This window comes from Ornithodoros turicata, chromosome 1 (genome assembly GCF_037126465.1).
Source record: "Ornithodoros turicata isolate Travis chromosome 1, ASM3712646v1, whole genome shotgun sequence".
In the NCBI taxonomy this organism is placed as follows: Eukaryota; Metazoa; Arthropoda; class Arachnida; order Ixodida; family Argasidae; genus Ornithodoros; species Ornithodoros turicata.
The window spans coordinates 37093994-37103594 of NC_088201.1; the positions used below are offsets into that span (position 1 = coordinate 37093994).

At 46.8% G+C, this 9601-nt stretch overlaps 1 pseudogene; it reads left to right on the forward strand.

The window, feature by feature from the left end:
• Nucleotides 1-4511: 4511 nt before the first annotated feature.
• LOC135385438 (uncharacterized) lies at nt 4512-5143 on the forward strand (annotated as a pseudogene).
• Nucleotides 5144-9601: the final 4458 nt, after the last annotated feature.

Sequence of the window (9601 nt, forward strand, 5' to 3'; positions counted from 1 at the left end):
TGTTTCACACCACAGGCGATACTCTATCTCATCGGATGCATCGGATTCTCTCGCATATTGTATGCCAAATGTGTCTATACGTTAGCTTGTGACGTGTCCTTCCGCAACGGTAGCCTCTAGATCGGCGAAGCATCGATCGCGGCTAGCATCTAGATTTCGTGAGGGCGGCCCTGCATCAGAAGCTGGTCAAGTGTAACATACGTCTGGAGTGCAAAGCGCCTCAGTTTGGTGGACGTTGTTCCGAGAACGATTTGAGACTTTATTTCTGTTGAACAAAATATAAGTGCGCAATCAAGCTGGTGAAGATTCGAAATGGGAAGCATATCCTTGAGGCTGAGGAAGAAGCACAAGACACTGATACACTTGTCCCGTCCGGTTGTGCTTTTGTGTATCAGTGTCTTGTGCTTCCTCCTCAGACTCGTACTTCGGAACCGGAAAACCTCGTGGTCATTGTTTACCTTAATTGCGAAGTGATCGTGAAGCTCTTTTTTACCTGTCCCTTTTTTTCTGTCGCTGTGGAGACATCTGCCGAGGAGGCTACTTCGAAGATTGGGTTACCGTAATATCCGAACGCGGCTCCGGTGTATACGTCATATCCATCGTCCACACTGTAGTGTAAAAGTAGTGCTTTTTTTTGTTCTGGATTGGTGATATTGAGATTAACGAGTTGATTTTCAAATCAATTTATTCACCGCTGCCATTGGTCACCAATACTAGTTGCATGGTCTGCAGAAAGACCGCACGGAGGGAAGGCCGGCAAGGCAGTGGGTATATGACTACCATCTTGTACACCCGTTGCTCACCTCGAATGCTCGAAGCAAGAGTCAATGGTTTTACAAGCAGAGCATCTGCTGGGCATCACGCTTGGAGCAACCACAAGGCAACGAAATGAGAGCAACGGAAACTCAAATAAAACAGTAGAACATACAGAATTATGCAAGCGAGCTGGTGTAAACATGCCGTGGGCAACATATCCCTGAGTTTGGGGCAAAGACAAAGGGACGAACAAACAAATGCACCCCAACACAGGACAACACTCAAACCAGCAATAAAGCTTTATTCGAGTATGCACATGTAGGAGGGACAAAGGGAAGAGGGTATACGGACGTTTCGGTACAGGGCGTTTCGGTACACGGACCTCTCGGTACACGGACGTTTCGGTACATGGACGTTTCGGTACATGGACATCTTGGTACACGGGCACCTCGGTACAAGTCCTGCGGGGGACGCAGAGCGCATGTGTTGCGCCCGTCGAGTTTGTAAACGAGGGTTAAATCCTGTGCGGAATAAATGATCTTACCGAGCTGTTTTTGTAACAAACACCAATGTTATTTAACATTTTTTTATGAGTGGAAAACACTTATGCTCATTTCTACTTACAACGTACCAAATGCTACGCAGATGAAGAAATACTAGGAGGAGAACACTGCGAATAATTAGTCTATGCCCCGAAATTTATTTTTCGCGTGGCCGTTTCCCTGGAGGAAGGGAACAAATGGTATATCAATTACGTAACTGATTTCTATTTATTTACGTAACTGAGTACGCGCTTTCAATAAATATATATTCCCCCCCCCTGATTTCTATCAATTATGTAACACAATCACATTTATGAACTATATACGGCTAATTTTTCTCGAAGTTTTACTTTACTATACGCATCTTGCTGTAACTCCGCTTAATAGGTCTGTTTGAATATTAGGATTTTCTCGAATACTGAAGCGAATACTTGTGTATTCAATTCGAATTCCGAATCGAATGTAGGATACTATATTGGAATTTCGAATTGAAGCGATTGCTGTTCCAAACTGATATTGGAATAGTTCGGAAGCTGCGCTCATAAGCCCGTAAGCGCCAGATGAGAGGGTATAAAACAAAGCGAGTGCTGCATCATAGGAAGCACCAAATGCAAATATAATCTACATATGCTGTGTATCCGTACTATAGTGCGGATTATGTGTGCCATCTTATACATAACTATATATTCGCTTCGTATTCACTTCGGTTGGTGTTTGCTTTGGTCTGTTGTTGCTGGTGAAGATTCCATCCAGAATACCGTGATTTCCGCAGCTTCCGCGCATACATAGTGATGCATGATGGGAATTGATGTTCTGAGGCTGGAACACATAGAAAGGACAAGGGTCCCTTTCAGGGGCTTCCTTTACAAGGGACTACTTGTGCAGGGGAATATACTGCGGGAAGACACTGCCAGATTGTAATATATTTTATGGCGCTCAATTGCGCTCTGCGGTTTCGGTGTAGGTTCCCGTTATCCCATCCAACAAAGGGAATTCTCCTAATAACCGAAAGTGGGTGAGGGGACGCGCACACTTGTGACAGTTTGAAACTGTCCGCACTTTTGCGACCACTGAAGACAAGGAAAAGTTTGTTAAACCGTTTTATTCAAACCCTAGATCGCCAGAGTACGCAAGTGGGAAAACGACGATGGCTCTATACGTCCGGAGTAACCGTGGTGGAAGGAAGCTGCTGCACGATGGCTTCGAGTACGATAAGCAGAAGATTTACAGGGATAAGGTACGTAACCGTTTCTGAAGATGTATTGCGCGCATGCTTGTGTGTGGAAACATTTCACTCCAACATATAAGTCCTTTCCGCCTGTATCATATAAGGCTTGTTTAGTAAGACGGGAGAGAACACGTAGCAGAACACGTCGGGAGACGAGTTCAATTTCTCCTCTCTTTTTTTTCTTTTTACAAACAAGACGGTCTTCTTACTGGGCTTCTTATTGGTCTTCTTACAAACAAATAAACAAGACGGTAGAAGAAGCACCGTGCTTTTCACCATGTCCAGAGTGTCGAATAGAAGCTGGAACCGAACGAAAATAACCGTTATTTTCGGCTGAAACCGGATGAACCCAACTATAATACTGCTGCAGCCATCTTTGAACTGAATCTGCACTTAACTAATTGAATAAGTTTTGGTTAGCAGTTTGAGTAACAGTTAAGAAACATTACAATTGCTTACCTAGGTGCCTTTGACCTTTAATATTTTTCAATGTTACTCAGAGCTAATTATTACGGCTCGTTTATGATTATGCTGTCTGTGACGCACAGCAGCACAGGTAGAAGCCCAGGTAATGCAAGTGAGCGTAAAATGATCGTTTTGTGTTCTAGAACGTACATATTGTCTCCGTGAAGAGACGCAGCCACTCACCATATTATGCTGCGGCGCTCGTTCGTAAAGTAGTCACGGGTGCGTCAATCGAGATCATATTTGATTGTTTCATTAACACATTTTATTTTGTGTATAACTTAGTCACCCATAGTTTACGAAACTACTTAGGCTGTGTTGGCGTCGAGCCAGGCCTACGTTTTTCCCGCTGTCTTCAACTCCCATTATGTCCACCCCCAAACAGTAAATGAATAAAAAGAAAAAGAAGTTAAACGTTGTCATACTGCGTCAGTGGATAAAACGAATCCTCGAAACGGTTCGGTATAGGAAACGTCGGTCAATGAACTCGTTGTCTTGTGAACAGACGGAAACCAGTGTATGGAAAAAGATGCTCTGGCTATTATATTTTTACGTTAGAGAGCTTTATTTCATGAATATCAACGTATGCGCTTGACAGTTACAGTAAAATCAAAATATGGAATGCGCATAACTAGGTGACATTTAGGCAATAAAATCCTGAAGTATCAGAGTTATCAGTGATGAACGGAACCGAGCTGCATTCTTTCTGTCTTGACATCTTTGCTCCTATTTCGGCACAGTTTCTATTTCGGTTACAAATATGTTTTCATGTTATATGGTTTTAGGTATACTGGCAATGCAGCCTAAAAGGCCAGTGCCAAGCTAGGGTTCACACGATCAACGAAGAGGTAGTTCACAGAGTCCACGCACCAGGCAACCTCAAGTCGGAATCTCTCTTGGCTTACGCAGCGATGAAAGAGACGGCGCACACTACAGATGAAATAAACCAAAACATCATCAGCACGTTGATGTACGAGGTCACTCCAGATTCTCGGCCTTACCTTCCTTCGAGGGACACAATGAAAAGAACTCTCAGGTAGGTCTCCTAATATTAATAGTCAGCCTCTGGTATTGCCATCAGCAGAAGATATCCAACGTGTCTGTCATCCACGTTACCTATGTGCAGGAGGAACAGGGTCCGTGAACACAGGCCGCATGCTCTCCCGAGAAACGTCGGAGAACTGGCAATCCATCCGGAGTACGTGAACAAAAGTGATGGATCGAGATTTCTGCTTTACGACTCCGGATACGGAAGCAGTAAAAGGATATTAATATTCGCAAGCCTGGAAATGCTGTCGGCCCTGCGCTCATCGCACTATTGGTTATCCGATGGAACATTTAAGGTTGCCTCACAGCTCTCTTTTTAGCTGTCCTCCATTCACTGCAAGGTCAACGCCTCTGTTATTCCAGCTGCTTATGTGCTAATGACCCACAAGACTACTGCAGCATATATACGCGCACTCACAGTCTTGACGAACGAGCTCGAATATCAGTCAGATATTGTTCTGCTCGACTTCGAGCTTGCCGCCATAAACGCCTTCCAGCGTGTATTCCAAGGCATCGTGATCCGTGGGTGCTTTTTCCACCTGTCGCAGTGTATTTATAGGAAGGTGCAAGATCTGGGTCTTCAGGAGCTCTATACAGCTGACTCATGCATTAGCCTAAAGGTCCGGATGATTACTGCTTTGGCTCTGGTTCCGGAAGATGACGTTCTACTTGCGTTTGATGCTTTGGCAGAATCAATGCCCAATGATCTCCTGATGCCTGTCCTCGATTACTTCGAGGACAACTTCATTGGCCGAAGAACTGGACAAGGCAGAAGGGATCGGCGGTTCCCTGTAGCAGTATGGAACCATTACGAGTCTGCTCTGTCTTGTGATCCAAAGACGACGAACAGCGTAGAAGGTTGGCATCGTGGATTCCAGACACACGTTCAATGCGCTCATCCTACAATTTGGAAGTTCCGCAATGTCTTGCACAGGGAAGACGCATGAATTTGCACCGTTTAGAGCGTATCCAAATGGGTGAACACAAAAGGCATCCGAAAAGATACAGAGACTGCGCTGAGAGGCTGAAGACCCTGGCAAGTACCTACGACCAAGCGCAACTGCTGCAATACCTTCGAGGTGTTGCCTACAACGTCATTGTATAGTTCGCTTATCTTCTTCCGGTCATTAAACAATATTTTTTCTTCCGAGTCCACGTACTCAAACTCTTCGTTCATTGTATGCAAATGCGTCTGCTTTCATCTTCTTTTCTGTAGTATGCCAAAATTACATAACCTAATAAAAAAAACTGGTGCGTAACTCCATTAAGTAACCATGGCCGGGTAAACTTGGTCCGGGGCCCAGATATAGGCGTGACCGAAGGACAGTTCTTCACGTACCACACCTCGTTGTCTTTCGTGCTCCTAGTGTCCGAAATATAACATTAATTAATTTGCTTGAGATCTTGCGTGTACTTCAGCGGCGATACGGACTGACGCGAAAATTGTGCAGAGGTTGCTGTCCATTAAGTCCATAAGCTGTTCATTAACCTTGTTGCTGTGTAACGAGAATTAGTCTGTACTCCTTGTCGCGGGTTTAGTTCGCAATTATGCAGAGACAACATGATACCCGATCTTCTATAGGCAGCTGCTTCAGCCTTGAATCTACACTGCCGCAAAAATTATAATGCATATCCCTTTTTCCAGCTTGGCATTCCATTAATTTATCGAGAAAGCTGGAACTTCTAACGGCAACGAACTGGCGTGTGAACATTTTCCTTACGCGACAATTCTTGTACCGAGACGCCCGTGTACCGAGATGTCCGTGTACCGAAATGTCCATGTACCGAGATGTCCGTGTACCGAGATGTCCGTGTACCGAGATGTCCATGTACCGAAATGTCCGTGTACCGAGATGTCCGTGTACCGAGATGTCCGTGTACCGAAACGTCCGTGTACCGAGATGTCCGTGTACCGAAACGTCCGTGTACCGAGATGTCCGTACCAGAATGTCCTGTACCGAAATGTCCTAGAGCCCTCAGCAACGGTACATATTCTCAAATGTCCGGTCTTGCCGAAGTGATCCGCTCAGTTAAGGTGCTTGGTTGGTCGGCTTGGGTACGGCAGTGCTGTACCCCTCTTCCTCGGTTCTAGACGTTCTTAGACGAAAGTGCGGCGGCCATTGGACGAAGACGATGTGGCTTTGCTACCATCACAGTAAATCATTTTACACCTTTATTCGCTCAAAACAGGTGTACTCTTATAAAAACGCCCTTTTCTATCCCGCAAACTGAAGCAAAGGGTGTAAAAAGAGCAGTGTAATATCGACATGCACCACATTTTATCCGATGTCGATCATTTAGGGTGCAAAGTGAGGTGTTGAGAGGTGTTTACGTCCTACACAACTTTTTTACACCTCATTTGAACTGGGAACATGGTGTTGAAAATTGTGTTTTAATTCGTGAAAGAAAAATTATACTGGTTTCATAGCTGCACTCAGCAAGTAATCACATTATAGACAATAACCTGAAAGGATGTCAGGAATTTAGCTGGTATCTTTGGTTCGTTGCAGGTGTAAATGTTAATTGCAAAGACGCATTCCCGTTACCGTTACAGACGTTTTCCGCCCCATACACTTAACGAACGTGGCCCAAGAAATTGTATTTCAGTATATGATCCATCCGGTACGCCAATATAGGCTACCGAGGGCGCCCGCAGGTTCGGCACTTACGCTGGTCCCACAGTGTTACCGAGCCAGCGAGTCGTGCCTATGACGCATTGCGCTCCAGTTTAGGTTGTACGTTGGAACCACGGCCACGGCATTGAACTCTGCCGTGTTCAGTGTGGTGCTAGACAAGAACATCGAACTGCGTGGCACGGCATATGTTGCCGCGGGAGCTTGCAAGCTATTTGAGAGGGAGTATTTGCAAGAAAACACTCCATCCTAAAAGGTGATTTTAAATAGATTACTCCCCTTTTAAGGGTGTTCTTGTTTCTAAGCTCCCATTATATAAGAGTGTGTTATGAGGAATACACCTAACTAAATGGTGTTTCAAAAAAAAAAAAAAACACATTTCATTGTGTAAAAAAAGGAGTGCGCCATGGGACAAGCATGTGCTTAAAAAAGTCAAGAAAATGATTTACTGTGCACGCTCTATACTGCGTTGGCTATCGACAACGTCCTGGAGTGAGGCCACAGGTTGAGAGACTCCCCAGCACATCCGGCCCTCCGGAACATTCCATCATCGCCGATGACCTGCACAACGAAGATCTCGGTCCGACGAACAATTCGGCCTTCTACCATCTCAAAATTTCACCATGACCACCGTCATGGGGCACCAAGATTCGCACACCTGCTCGGGAAACAGACGATGGCGCTATGGCCTGCCTCGTAACGTAAGTCACCGAGCACGTCTTTCCGCCGGGGACTCGTAATGGGAAGGCACGCTAGCTTCTTCCAACCCGGCACTCTTCGGCTTCAATGTCCCGTACCGGTACCGGTACGCTGTTGTCTCGCACTCTTCTTCAGGTCTCTACCTACTTCGTGATGACACTCCCCACCATCACCAGCGACACCCTAACGAGCAACGCGCTCCGCTACCGGTCTCGGTACGTTGCTATCCATTCGGCCTGGCACGCACATGCGAAGACGAATTCTGGAAGACGCTCGCGGCCATGTCTCACGCTGTCCCCATCGCCCTACTATCACCTGACATGACGCGAGATTTCCGCTGGCGCAGCAGCGCGATGCACTACACTCTAGATCGCACCCGCTATCGTGGTGCTGCGCCCACTGCCACGACCACAAGCTGTACGCCCAGCCGTCCTTCGTTCACGTGTCGTCGCCATTCTTCTCTTCATAGCATCAACGAGGACCACAACCGCAAGCACCGCTCCACGTCTGAGGAGGGGGGGAGTGATGTGGCGGCCCGTGGACGACGACGATGTGGCCTTGCTGCCACGCTCTACCGCTCTATCGCGCTGGCTCGTCAGTTTATCGGCTATGCCCTGGAATTAAGCAACGGGTTGAGAAGCTCCTCAGCTCATCCGGCCCTTCAGGACATTCCACCATCGCCGATCAGGACTCATGTGGTGGATATTACTGTAATGTCCGGCGGTATTATTAGTATATTCATAAATAATCGGCGGACATTAATAAATAAATGCGGACATAGTGGCAAAAATGTTGTGTTATGCAGCCATTCACAAGTTCCAGAACACATACGACTTAGGGCCAGTTTCACCAACGCCGGCTAAGAGTTGGTCCGCGATCAAGCGTCCCTTAAGCGTCAAATTACGACTCAACCCTCTTTGTCTAACGTTAGCTAGCGTTACTGGAATTCAACCTGCGTCACTAGCTAACATTATTGAAAAAGAATCGCTTCGAGTTTAAGGGACGCTTGATCTTGATTTAAAGTTAATCGGCGTTTGTGAAACCGGGCACCAGTGAAGCAAGTTATTACTAAGTGAGAAGTGGCAGTTCTTATTCCGTTCTTGAGTTTAATAAATTTTCCTTTAACAACTAAGTGAGAGCAAAGCAGGTTGCGTGAGAAACACTATACTCAAATTGCCAAAATATAACAAACGGATCACGTACGTTTGTCTCGACGGAAAAAGCATCGGCAACGGTGCGAGATACGGTCGTAAGTCCTCGAAAACAGTGCGCGCTGCATTCTTGCTTGAAAAGCATTCTATCATCTTCGGATGCGCGGTGCGCGGTTAGCCGATTCTGTAATTTTCCAAGCGAAGAAGCCTTCCGCCATCTTCACTTCGTGTTTACGAGAGCAAGCGAACAGGCTTAATGTTTTAACACGTGGGATGAACCTCTCGTTATGAGCGCGTTAGATCGTTACAGGAGCCAAAGATTACGCATGTACTTCTCCCGTTAACAAAAAGAGCGATAGATCACATTACAGCCCGTATCAGCGATTGTCCGCCTCTCGTTGATTCGTTAAGCGTGTAGCGATTAAGTCCCCTGTTCTAGGAGAGTTTATAGCGATTGAGGCAGTATCCTAAATCATCTCTCACCTCCAGGGTCGCCATCAAAATAAAACTTGACACCAAGTTGGGAGCCAGGTAGGCAAGAAGCCCAGAGGGCTCAACCCCACCGCAAAACAACCATGCAGAACTGTTTTGTTTTCTTCCGACGGAGCAGCAAGTGGATTAAAACGGGCCGCATTCTTAGGTGCGGGCTCGGCCCCATCCGGCCCTGCTTTGATTTACCCGGTGGGTACAGCGCGACGGCTCCGTATCTGGCTCGGGCCTTGCGCAAGCTCGAATAATTTCTAGGTTTTCCGGCCCAAGCTCGGCCAGAGCCCGAGAAATTTCTAGGCTACCCGGTCTGGCCCGGCAGGGCCCGGCCCAGTGTAGCGGGCTGTAAAAGTTGACCGTAGCTATAACTAACAGTGGGGTAACACATGCTCGAGCCCGATCTATAGGACCGGCAATGTATGGGCCCAGGCCCGACCCGGCCCCAAAATATCAAACCGGAACACGGCCCAGGCCCGGAAAAAGAAGGCTTTACCCCGCCCGGCCCGGCCCGTGCAGTGCTCTACTAGCTACCAGCTATGAGTCAAGAGCAGGTTGTGCCAAAATGAAACACTACAGAGGATTGCATGTCCAAAA